General features: G+C 35.7%; 1 protein-coding gene across 1 annotated transcript in view; it reads left to right on the top strand.

Annotated features, from left to right (window-relative positions):
• The first annotated feature begins 14,063 nt into the window (after positions 1-14,063).
• Positions 14,064-14,244, top strand: part of ube2e2 (ubiquitin-conjugating enzyme E2E 2) — a 29,057-nt gene continuing 28,876 nt past the window's right edge. The window contains exon 1 of the mRNA XM_058376797.1: positions 14,064-14,222. The gene's annotated coding sequence lies outside the window, so the exon portion shown is untranslated. The remainder of the gene's footprint in view (positions 14,223-14,244) is intronic.

Genomic DNA, 14,244 nt, shown 5'->3' with positions numbered 1-14,244 from the left:
TCCAATGTGACTGACAGGCACAGAGGCCATGCCCATAATCACTAGGCCTGGCAACCAGAGGCCATACCTTTTGACTTTTAGAAACAGATGACACACCCTTCAACAGGAACAAAGGCCCCGCCCCTCTTCACTTCACCTGCTGTTCACAGAGACCATGCCTCCTCCATAGAACATTATAAAACTCCTAAGGGTTTCATTTCTTTATTTATTGTACATGTTGATTATCGTTTAATCAACATGTACAATATTATTATTATTATCGTTTACATTAACATCTTCAGGGTTCCTTGAATTGTCTAAAGTTAATCAGGAGGACACAATGAAACCAAACAATGCTCAAATGTTCTCCATGTTTATTCTGTTTAAAATGTACAACCATCTCCTGAGTTATCTTTGTCACAGCGACTGATGTGCATTATCTCTGTCAGACTCGGAGTGCATGGAGACGAGATTCTGCGTTAGATGGGCTGCGAGACAGCTAATCAATGTGGCCTCCTGTCACCCTGCTGCTATCTGCACAGGAAGCTTCGGACACCAGAAGAACTTTTTTCTACTGATAGCTGAATACAGATGAGCAGAGAAGCTCCTGAAACCTGTTTCTCTCCTCAGTTTCGCTCTCTTTCGGAAGGGTTTCACTCACAATAACCACAATGACACCTTCATTAACTTTCACGCTTATTAGTTTATCCTGTAATTGATTAATTTATTGATTATTTAAACACTACTGATTTTTATTTACACACCCCTACTTTATTTTCTTTGCTTTAAAATGTAATTTTCAGTGAAACATTTTTCATATTTTCCATATAATACTTTTTTTTTACATCCCAAATAAGTTTAATCTTAATTCAATTAACAGGGATAAATAATACCTTTTTGTCTTTTTATTTTTTAAAATTGTACATATCTGTTCATTCTGCCACTGATCTGCATTTATATATTTATTTATATTTTCTACATATTTTTCCCACTTTTACCTGTATAGTTAAATTCTAGTTTATTGTAATTCTTTTCTTAGTCAATTTGTTTTTATTTTATTATTTTTTTATTCTATTTTTATGACACAGTCAAACAAGCATTTGAAAAATGCTTCATTTGTATTTGTCATCTGATGTATTATTATTTTATTTCTTTCTGTTTATTCAATTTATGATTCATAATTTTTAATGATGTTTTTATTTTTTGTATTATTTTTGTAATTAATTTTTCGTATTTTATTCAATACATTACATTACATGTACATTACATACATTATTTCATATATAATATTTTATAGTCATATTTTAATGGTATTGCTTTAATTTATATATTTATTCAATAATAAATATTTAATATGATTTTTTTAGCATACTATAAATGTTATTTTACTGCATTTTATATTTCCCTTATTATTATGTGGTGACATGTTATTATTTCATTCAGTATAGTATAATATAACAATACTCTTGACCCCTTTACCTTCAACATACGGTCATTTAATTCTTTTTCTAAATATTTCTGTCCATTATTTTAGCAGCTATCGAACAACCTGTACTTTTTTACATTGTAGATTTATCTATGATATTTATTGAATGTATTTATTTAAGGCATTGTATGTGTCCCTGGATACAGACAGATATCTGCTATCTGTCCCATCTGATAGCGGCGCTATCTGATTATCCTCCTCAGATCAAGGCAAGGTCAAAGTCAGATTGCTGCACATTTGAGATGAGAGGTGAGATAACGACGCTGTCACCTGTGCTCATCTCTGCCAGTTCAATTCAGCAGATTTAAACACAGCAGGGATCACACACCTCCTGTCTCACTTCCTGTCTCACATCCTGAACATTCTCCCGATTATCACTAGCATCTATTCCTCCAGTTTACTCCTGTTGTGTCTCAATAACCTGTGTGGGTTCACAGCATTGGGTAAATCACTGGGCAAATGAAGTCCAGCCTCTGGCTGTAAATGACATCACTAAAGATTTAATGAGTATTGTAATGATTTATTTATTTATGATAATTATTTATTTATTTAATGATATATTCGGTTTTATTAGTTTTTTTTAATAAAAAGATCTTGTACTGTTGGTTCACTAGACACTTTTATTATAATAATAGAGAGAAATAATATTCTTTAATTTTCTTTGATTAGGTGTAATGTGTTTGGTTTATTATTTATTTATCTATCTATCTATCTATCTATCTATCTATCTATCTATCTATCTATCTATCTATCTATCTATCTATCTATTTATTTATTTATTAATTATTTGTAGGATCTGATGTAAAATAATAATCCTGATGAAGATAAATTATGAATAAAAAAATAAATATAGAACCAACCTAAATCTGGTCTTTCAACTTAAGTTATTAAAACATATTGTTTTTTTTTTTAATTTGATATTACTTTCTGCTTAATCTTATTTTCCTTTACATATATATTAATTTAACATTTTTATTTTAGTATTTATATTTATATTTAATGTATGTTAAAGTATTTTTATTTTTATAAAAAAAATATCTGTGAGATTTATTTTTTATATATAATAATAATAATAATAATAATAATAATAATAATAATAATAATAATAATAATATATACATTATATATAAGCATGTTTAGTTTAAGTCTTTTGCTATAATAATAATAATAATAATAATAATAATAATAATAATAATAATATATACATTATATATAAGCATGTTTAGTTTAAGTCTTTTGCTATAATAATAATAATAATAATAATAATATATACATTATATATAAGCATGTTTAGTTTAAGTCTTTTGCTATAATAATAATAATAATAATAATGCACATTTTGTCGTCTTGCACTGTTCTTTCTCTCAGTAACTTAAGGTCTCGCTGCCAGCAAAATAATAGAAACACAATTTAGGCACCCTTAGGTCACTTCCATAAGTATTGGCACCCTTGAATGGGCAAATACTATTATAAATACTATAAAACATTATATATATAATCAACAAATTTAGATTCAGTTGTTTAAAATTTTCACTAAAACAACCAGAGACACTGCCTGCGTTTCTGTTCCTAAGAACTTCACTGTTCCTAAAAACTTTTCATGCACCAAAAATAACAGGATTTCCCTGGCAGGTAGTGTTAGTGACTCACAGCTCTAGGGTCCAGCGTTTGTTCATGTCAAAATGATTGGCATCCCCGCACATAAATTTGTAAAATCAGTGCCAATAGAGTGTCATTCTTCAAAAGGAAAAAAGTCCCAGTGAAACTTTGTTGTTGCTTTTGGCAAAATATGAAGATGCACAGATGCAGAATCCATTTATCTCCCAGAGACGAACCAAAGAGCTGGCCCTTGTTGCTGTTGTATGTGCTATTTATGCAGTTTACAGACAGTAAATTACGAATAAATATCACCATATGACTGGGTTTTTATTTTTTAATGTAACCCATTTTATGTCTTTATCTACGTGCTTTGTCATGCCTTGTGTGTTTTAGTGCTGCAATTCTCAGCCACTTAGTTCTTTAGTCTGATAAAGTTCCAAGTCTGTAGTGTTTTCTCCTGTTGACCCAAAGGCTGGCTCATTTGCATGGTTATGGATTTGTTTCTTTACCGTGTGTGTCAGCAAGCTGACCTCCCGCTCTGTGTTATGACCATAAATATTGGATGATCCCTAATGAAGAGACTGCACTTATGTTCATCCACCGCACATCCGTTACGGGACAAAGCAAAGCAAACAGCCGAACGTCAAGGCTCGTTTGTATTCCGTGTAATCGTGTGTACTTCTACTTGTACAGACAGTCCTCTTATTAAAGCTTGCTCTATGCGTAGTAAAGCTTTTATTGAGAATCACAAAGCTTTTTCGCATTAATGAAAATGGATTATGTTTGGGTAAAACATTAAAATGAACATATTCAATTGTAGTCAAACAGCCAAGACACATTAAACGTTACATGAAATTATACTTCTTAGCCTCCAGTTTAGCGTCATGAATACCTAAACCATCACAAACTCACGTTTGAAAAACAAAAAAGAGCAGAAATTTGGAATTAAATTGCCAATAATTCTGGAATTTACTGTAGTTTTACTCTTATTTCAAGGGTTTAATGTTACCTTTTACAAGGGTGCCAATAATTCTGGACTTTTTTTTTTTAAATTACAAATCAGTTTTATCCCAGGTTTTCATACAATATTTTATTTTAGTTTATTTTTTAAGTGTATCAATAATTCTGGAGTTTATCGTAGTTTCTTATTCTTTATACAGGCGTTGAGTTTAGTTTTACTTTTTATAAGGGTGCCAATACTTCTGGACTTGACTGTTGTTTAACTTTTAATTCTGGAGACGATTATTGTTTTACTTTTTTCCATTCATATTAAGACTATAATGGATATAGCGCTATAGTCAACTACAAAATGATTGACGTTATTGGAGATATTAAATCATTGAATTATTGGAGACTTTTAAATATATAGAAAAATTGTGTTTAAAAAATTGCAGCATTCACATTTGTTCCAGGTTTAATGTCATTCATTGAGAGTAATTGTTTAGGTAATTTATATGTATGTGTGTGTGTGTGTGTGTTTTTTGCTATTTTTTTATGTACTGAATCTGCATTTAACTGTGTTTTGCTATCAGTGTTTTTTTTTCCTCACTGTGAATTCCCACTAGCGACAGTGTGGCATCTAAAAATGAAAAAATAGTCACTGAATATGAATATTTATTCAGACACTCAGTGTACACGATGACCTCTTAATAAAATCTGCAATGAAGTGAAGTTAATCTGCTTAAAAGCCGTCATTATTGCTATTTTACATAATAAACCATGCATCTATTATGGAAATAAATGATAATAGTGGCACTTGACAATAGACCACGTTAACTGACAGTAATGTAATATTTAACACCTGATAACTAAAGACCTCTTTATTTAAACACAGCTGAATATTAAACAGTGAGCGCACATTCACTTTGGAAAACTTGTCTTTAGTCGTAATGTTTTGACCCGCTAAAAGCCAGCTCATTGGCACAAGCGTAAAAACACTAATTATCAGGAGCAGCTGAAGCCATTAAAAAGTTGCCTCTCAACAGAAATGACATTTTGACATTAAAAAAAAAAAAAGTGTGTATCAAAAATGCAGGACTGAAATCTACCAATTACTACCTATTTACATTCAAATGAGCTTCATCAGCATATCTGTGGCCAAAGCAATCAATCTAGATCATAGGAACACTGAAGATAAGAGGCATAAACAGGTGCAGGTTGCCAGGTCCATGAAATTTTCCCCAATTTTGATTTCCTCCAGCATATTAATGAGTGTGTGTGTGTGTGTGTGTGGTTAGAAGTTTCAGAAACATAAAATTAATTACATGTTTTTCTGGCTGTGATTAAGAAATAGTGAAATTGGGAGTCGGTACAATAAATGCTATTATTACATGTGGGAAAATCTTCAGGAGCAAAAGATATTATAGATATATAATGTAATAAATCCAACAATCGTTCCTCCTCCAGCCCACCAGAGGGAGCCATCCTTGGAGTTTTGACCACTTCTAGGTTATTTGTATACCTGTATCATGGACATTTAACCAGTTCTCACTGTTGCCATTTTGCGAAGTATTGCTAGTCCGTCTACTTTACCGAGCCGCTCATTGTTATTTTCTGCCACTGTTAACGTGTATGACTTCTCGCTTTTAGATTGTGTTTTTTGGTATCGTTTGCCTCACTGATTGTCTTTCTGTTTTTGACTACACTTATTGTATTTTTTTTTTGTATTTTATCCTTAAACTCTGCATATGGATTCAGTTGGTTTCCTGACTGGTCCTATGCAACATAACACTGTTGAATTCTAGATTCTGATTGGTCAGAAGCTATTGATTAAACTTCTATAACGACAGTTTGTATATTAATGACAGGGTTAAATTAATGCACTTGTCCTAACACATTATCGTTTCTATATTAACATACTGTATAATTCCATGTAATACATCAGAGGTCAGAGGAAATGCTGAAACTCCTGAACCTATTCATGGTAAAGGACTTCGTCGTTTCTCGGTAACATGACGAACTGTGTTTTTGTTGAGTTTGTTTGTTTGTTGTTACGTTCCTTTTAACGTCGAGTGAGAGAGAACTGCTTATAGCTGCTATAACTTGTCTGAATATACACAATTTCCACGACTCATGCTAGATATCGTAGGCGTTTCCCAGCCCTTAAAATATGCTAGAAGACTTTTAAAACAGTATGGCAAGTTATGCTAGATATCGTAGGCGTTTCCCAGCCCTTAAAATATGCTAGAAGACTTTTAAAACAGTATGGCCTACTTTCTAAATGAGCAAAAGCACAACTTCTTCGATGTTTTGATCAACTACTGAAGCGAATACGAACTTAACAACATTCAAGCAGTTTCCATATTGAATAATTGAACCCTTGCCCTGCCACTGCAGTGTTACACACCATTTAATGCTGTCCTCTTTGAGGATTTGATGTTGTAACCAGATACAGAAATCCAGAACCCCATCCAGAGCTTGTGTCTTAATTATTTACAGCACCGAGGCAGCGTCTGAGCCAGATAAGTGTGTGTTTGAACCGCGCTGTGCTCACTGGGCTGTTTAGACTGAGCAGAGTGCACCATCACTTCAGTTATCAGCCACTTTATCTCTCAGAAAAACACTCTTCTACCCAGACAGCCTGAATGCATGTTAATAAACAGGGACTCTGAGTGGGACAAACTGTACATGATTGCAAATTCAAAAGAAGTCGCACAAGTTGGAATAAAAAGGGTTTTCGTATAAAAAACAGTGAACTATAGATCAAATATTTGTGCAGAAGTCAGAGTTATTTTGTCAAAATCCTGTCAGGTTAGCTTATATTTCGCCAGCTGGTTAAAATCCCCTCAGAAATCCTGTCAGGTTAGCGTACGCTAGGCATAAGTAAACAGCCTTTCTGATATCCTGTCAGATTAACTCCATTTAGCCAGCTAGCTAGCCAATGATATTAAGGAACATTTAGATATTTGACCCTTTCTGAAATCCTGTCATGTTAGCATAGGTTAGCCAGATAAATCACGTTTGCTGTAATTTCTGAAATTCTGTGTAAGATTTGTAGCCAGTAATCTAGCTATATGAATTCTGTCTAAAAAATGCCCTCAGAAATCCTGTCAGGTTCAAAATGAAATCAACTTCCTCAGTTTTTCTGTCAGATTAGCCCCTATTTAGCCACTTAACTTGCAACACCAGTAAGAGTTGTGAGTCTTTCTCAACATTACTTATAATTCCCCACAGAAATCCTGTCAGGTTAGCCAGATAAGTCATGACAGCTTGGAACATTTCCTGAATTACAGAAATCCTGTCAGGAAAACTGTTATATAGTGAGCTAGGTAACCATAAGGTTGAAAATTATGAGCATTTATGAATATCAAGGGGACAAAAATCTACTCAGAAATCAACTTTACAGTCATGAGGTTATTCTGTCTAGCTCCTATTTAGCTAATCTCCTCAGAAATCCTGTCAGGTTATATATATTAGCCAGATAAGTACTGAAGATTTCTGTCTTTTTAATCTTGTCAGGTAAAATCATGTTAGCCAGTATATATATATTTTTTTATGTCTGTTAGTGTTTCTCCAAAAGATTTGCATCTAGTGTACACCATTCTGTTCAGCATGTGTGTGTGTTTTCTAGGTGTATAAACATTTCCAATTTTCTTTCTTTCCTAACCTCATGTATCTAGTTATTTTTGGGTTTGAGCCCTTCCTGTTTCATTTAAACTGATTTATCGCTGGTGTCCAAGTGATCTAACCACCACACTGTGCTTGTCTTTGGCCTCCTGCTGTTACATCTTTATTGCAAAATGTCCTTGGGTATTACTGTAGGAATATAAAATGATTATGAATACTCCTGGCTATTATCATAGAAATGGCTGGAGCAGCAAGCTAAACGTAGCACTCCGTTGTAAAAAAGGAACTGACGGTGAAAGGGGGTGCCAAAACTTTTGTACAATCCTACAAACCACTAACAACTTATTTTGCTGCAGAGCTCCTGGATGTGTTCAGTACTTCAGTACTAAAAGAAATGCCTGCTGCCTTTGAAGGAAATGTGCTTTTTTGTGTGTTGTTGTTGTTGTTCTTGTTGTTGTTGAATCCATTTTTCACACTGGCACATATCTGATGATGGGTTTCATCTGCTCGGATGTTTTCCTCAGAGGGAGAAAAGAAAAAAACACAGAGAGAGAGAGAGAGAATGTGCTTCTACCAGACGCAGAAATCTTTGCTCTCTGTAAGACCTCCATCATGGCGTCTCTGAACCGTGACCGACGTCGTTGTGTTGTTTCTGCTGCTGTGCCGCAACCAACAAATTAATTCCTCCAAACACAAATCTTAGCACCTTACCCATAATTCTCTACATCTTCAACAACAAGAGCCAATTTCCTCATACAGACCTTATGTTACAGCATATTACAGTCAATTTCTGTGCAAAGGTTACTAGAGGAATTGTCCCTGGCGTTAGTAATGGAAATGACTTAAGCCAGACTTCGTTACAGTGATTGGGAAAATCTCTCTCTTACTGTCTGTCAATCTGAGGAAAATCTGCGTAATAGTGCTGAAAAAAGTTATTTGGGTTGATGTTAGAAGAAGGAAAATCGGTTAACAAGAACACTGCTACCATCTGCTGTGTGTATGTTGCAATGCAAGACCAATCAGTTCAATCTTGCTTATATCCACTTCCAATATCTTCTCATTTCTCAACCAGGGTCCATGACCTCCTAGTGGTCTGAGGCATTATTACAGGGGGGCCGTGGGGTTGTTTCGAAAGAAACGTTTTTTTTTATTTCTTTGTGTTTATTTATGCATTTAATTTAATTCAATTCAATTTATTTTTTACTTTATTCTTTAAACATATTTATAGGTCCATTACATTTCGGAAAAGCTTCAGAATATAAACATTTAAGTGTAAAACATTTAAAAGTTTTCTAATTTAAAGTTTTAATTTTAAGTTTTACATTTTAAGTCATATTTTTATTCATAAGCTTAATCATATATATATAGGAATAGTAATAGTATATATATATATATATATATATATATTACTAATTGAAAATGATCTCATTTGTTATTAATAATCTCAATATTAACCTACAAATATAAACCTACAATATCAACAAATTCAGCAAAAATGCAGACACCAAAATGACATATCCAGTGAAGGTTCCTAGCGCTACATTCCAAACACACTTCCATTTAAGCCGAAACGTGAAGTGAAGTAATTCAGTGATAAGCTATGGACTACAGGCTGCCTCCCGAGACTTAACATGCTATCACTAGCTAATCTCTTCTGAAGGTCCTCATTGCCTGTGTAAACACGTAATTACAGCTGATAAGAGTTTCCTTTTCTAATATGAGCCATAAAAGCTAAGGCCAGGGTGTTTTACTCAGTCACGACCCCTATCAATTTAAAGCACTTGGAACTGGGCCTAAATAAACAAACCGTCCATGCTAATTTGCAGAGTCTGCAAACGTTTGTAGAAAAAAAAATCCAGGTCCATAAACAGCAGTCTTATCTGCAGCAGTTTTCAGGCCATCCAAGGCATCACTGTGATCGAATAAGCGCCTTAGACGTACAGTGAAGTGACCGAAATGGCTATGCTATCATGTTTATGCTACTGACATTAGCACTAAGGTTGCGCTATTGATTTTGCACAAGTTTCTAAATTCTTCTGAATTCCTGATAGGCCAGGAAGACAGTTCGCTAGTTAACTCGGTATGTCCAGTTCTACAAAGAAGTTAAAAGATGCTTCTTGCACCCGTTACGTTTTGTTTATTATCTAGAATTAGATGAGGTTTTGACTAGCAAGCTAGCTAAACAAAACAAAGTCAGTTATACAATATATAATTAAATAGTATATATAATTAAATCTAACCTGGAAAATCACCAAGCCTGGAAACGGCTCTTTGCATGCTGTTTACTCACCTAGTTAGCATTCTATACTTCGCTCAGAGGAACTAGCGTGTGCACATCGATAAGAATGTAGCATCAAGTATGCTAATTCACATTGTTGACATACAGTATATTGTAGAAATGAAGCCATGAGCACTTTTTTAAATACACAAAGTTAAAGACGAGCTTTAATTACACCGTAGCTTGCACAGCTAGTCAACTATTTAGCAGATTGTACTAGCCTGTAGACATGATTAAGGAAATGGCTTCACGTGCTCTATAATTGTTCGTGTTTTGAGGATAATGAACCGCTTTAAACCAAAATACTTCAAGTGCTAAGTTATTCAGTTATGCTATACAGTGGGACCTCAACATACAAATGTAATTAGCTCTGGAGGCGAGTTCTTAAGCTGAGAGTTTGTATTGCGAAACGAATTGTCCCATAAGAAATAACGTAAATGCAGATAATCCGTTCCAGCCGTCCAAAAATATGACCAATACGAAGCGTATGTAAACTGTATGGCTGCTTACAAAGAACTGACCCAAGCCAAGCATTCCATGTCAAGGGTCCTCACAGGAAGTCGTGCCACCAAGCTTGGGCTAAAAATAGAACAGACCACCCACGCCACCAATCTGTCAACAAAAAAACGCCCAAAAAATCACCTAACTTTTGAACGCATGCTGAAGGTAATGTTGGTATCGTGGGTTGACTCTTTTGAAACAGTTTTCACTTAGAAAATCATATTTGATATAAAGGACTTGTCAGATCTCCACGTTTTAGACATATGGGAAATGTGGTTGGTTTCAGTGTGTGTGTGTGTGTGTGTGTGTGTGTTGTTCTGTCAGATAAACAGTGAGCAGCATGAACAAGACCCCTGATCCTCCTCATGTACACATGCTGACAGCACTGACAGTGTGCTGACTGACAGAACACACAATCACACACTGACACGGCTGCAGTGTAAACACACAGGCTGTCTCTGACTGACACCACAAGACACACACACACACACAAAACAGAGCAGAACCCAGAACTCTGTGCCTAGTCACATGCTGCATCTCTAGAATATCTACAGTTCTACAACATTCAAATAAAACGTAACTAATAAATAATTAGATCTCATGTACGATGTGGTCTTTGATTATAAAAAAAGTACAAAAAAATTAGCATTGGAAAATTGCTGTAGTATAAAAGGAATAAAAAACTTTGGGATGTGCTTCTTTATTATTATTTTTTATTTTTTATTAAATCGTCTTGTTGATTTATTCTTTACTTAATTAGCTTTACTTAATGAACTTTTCTATACTTGTTTAAATAAATAAAAGTTTATTTTTTTTATATTTTTTTTAAAATTTATATTATAAAAATATTTAGTGAAATAATTTCCAATAAAAGAATATCTTCTAAAGTTTTTATAGAGTTTCTTCTATGTTTAACGTTGAGGAATGTCCACGAAAACAAGTTAGGTCTCGCTATCAGCTATAAATAATTGTTTCCTCGCTTTATTGTGACGTTAAAAAGGCGAGAAATACAGCTATGTCGTTTTACAGAAAAGGACAGACACTGGAGACTCCTCCCCTAAAAATGTTAAATGTCTTCTTACAGAAATCGACACGTTTTGAAATTATTAGCATTATCATTAAAGTTCGATTAAATTCCCCGTCCTTCATGGACGTAGCTGTGAATTAGCCGTACTTACATAAACAGTAAACAGTGACGTACCAGAACAAGCTCACTAATATAAGCCTGTAGTTTGCTTTGCAGCTGAAACTGCTGACCAATCATAATCGAGAATTCAACAGTGTGTGTTTCATTTTCATTTTCAACCTGAACTATACCTTTAATCTTCTGCTTTCTTTCCTGCCTGTTCATTAACGCCAAGATGATTTAAAGCGTGTAATAATTCACTCTCCTGGTTAGAGCCAGTATAAGGAATAGGGTGTTCCCGTGTCCTCAGGCTCTAGAACCTTCTCAAGAAAGTTCAAATCGCCCTAAGAGAGCTCAGAGACACTGAGTTTTATATGCTGGGGTTTTATATCTGGCTGGGTTTTTTGCTCGAAGGGCATCTTAAATGAAACAAAGACCCTTTTTTTGGTGGAGAAAACAAGGGTCAGGAGTCTTTAGTGCTTCAGGGGGGAAAAGCATTCTACAGGTTGCTACCAAACACAAAAAAGTCTTGCAGTATGTTTCTTTTCTGTCATCCACCTCCCTTCGTTCTCTTCCGTTTTACCCTATTTCACCCCCCTACGGAGTGTGTGTTGACGGTGTCTGATGACTCTGTGGATCGCTGACTCAACACCAACACTGACATCAGTGCTGAAAATGTGTGTCAGACTGAACGGATAAATATAGAAACAACATCACCGAGTCCTGGAAAAGAGCAACACTGGGAGGACTGTCTTTCACCTTTTTTATTTTTTTTTATTTGACACATTATTCCAGGAGCCAATCTACTTGGAGTAGATCTGGGATCAGGTTTTCCATCACGTTCCATCCATGCCAAAATTGGCAATTTTCTATCCGTGCCAAAAATGGAAATGTTTTGTGTGGAGGTTCCATCTGGAGTGAAATGGATGCGCTTCCATCAGGGTCGAAAACTGATAACGTCTGCCAAAAATGATGAGGTCAAAAAGGTTCCTTCTGTGCCGTAAATGATGACATTGGCATCAAAAATGCTCTAGAACGGATTGAGGCAACATCGAAGGCATGAGTGTTTGCGGATCAGTCCTGTCCTCGGATCAATCCTGCAAAGCATGTGGTCCGACTCCGAGTTTAGATTACTTCACTACGATGAAATCTCTGTTTAAACTCTTAATTAGTTCCCTTAAAAACACCCGAGTCTGTTATCTGTATATAAACCATATGTATCTGCTTGAGAGCTTTTTATTCAACCGGAATGCAATTAAAATCACCAGAATATTATTTCCAACAATCTGGCAACCCGTGGTGGTTGTTGGTGTTATTTGGCGTGAACTGATCGCACCACCAGTCGCTCAGGGTGCAGGGTACAGCTGTATATCAACCATGCACAGTTGCCAGATTGTGAGTTTATGGCCCTTTTACACTAAAATCCAGTCCGAACTTTTTTTTTAAACGGGCGTTTGTGGATTTCACAAATGACAAATTGTCGGTCCTCGGATCGATCCTGCAGAGCATGTGGTCCGACTTTACTTCGGTTCCCCGCTCCAAGTTTACTTTGGTTCACTACAATGACATTGTCTCAAAACAGCTTTACAGTTCAAGACTAATATTACACTTACATTTGAATTTATTTGTTTTTATCCCTAATGAGCACGTCTGAAGCGACTTTGGCAAGGAAAATCTCCCTTAGAAGAGGAAGAAACCTTGAGAGGAACCAGACTCAAAAGGGAACCTCATCCTCATTTGGGTGACACCGGAGAGTGTGATTACAAATTATTATAAACACCGGCGAGTTTTTACCTCTGTTCAGATAACCATATACAGAATCTTAGTGGTGGAAGTAACGTCCAAGCACTTTAGGTCATCTCAGAGAGCAGAAATTGGGTTTTAATTTGAAGATAGAAGCATTTGTAGCACCACGTGTCCGCGACTGACTTAACAAATAAACGTTGTGTCTCAAATCGCATCCTTATGGACTCTTCCAGACAGTTATCGATGAATGGATTTCCAATTAGAGTGAATTTTAAAACCTCTGTTTTGTTTTGAGTACTGTTTTGGAGTTTTCCGATTTGAGATGCAGAGATCATGACAACCATCCTGACCACAGCCACAAGTTTTTAGAGAAACATCTCTGTGCGTGAAAATCGCTAAACATTACAGTGTGACTTGGAAACCACATGGCCAGATGTTTTGGATCTGATTTGCTCCAGATGCACATAAGATAGCGAGTATGTGAACAGTGTGTGTGTGTGTGTGTGTACATATGTGTGGTGAAAATAAAGTATATGGTATGCTTCTATTACAGCTTGCTAGTGTGACCCCTGGGTCAGCTGTAGTGACCAAAATCAAAGCACAGCAATGAACGAATCTTTTTGAGCTGAAATGACTCAGTGACGATCACAATGAATCAAAAGATCCAAATATAGCAACTCGAATGATTCCTTCCCAACACACACGCGCGCGCGCGCGCAGACAAAACCAACACAGCATCAGCTGCACGTGAACGCGCCGCGCGCTCTTGTGTCGGGAGCGCGCGTGGAGGCGGTCTGCCTGCTTCGCTTTCTGTTATCGCTTTTTTTTACAGGCTTCAGTTAAACAGCGAGGAAACGAGGGCGAGCGGACGGCCGATCGAGGACAGCGATTTACCGTCAAACAAAAGCGCTTCGGATTGAACGTCGACGGCGGCTCGACAGGTAACGTGGCCGCGCGCCACCC

Source organism: Hemibagrus wyckioides, linkage group LG23 (assembly GCF_019097595.1).
Source record: "Hemibagrus wyckioides isolate EC202008001 linkage group LG23, SWU_Hwy_1.0, whole genome shotgun sequence".
NCBI classification, from domain to species: domain Eukaryota; kingdom Metazoa; phylum Chordata; class Actinopteri; order Siluriformes; family Bagridae; genus Hemibagrus; species Hemibagrus wyckioides.
This window is presented reverse-complemented; position numbering and strand designations above follow the sequence as displayed.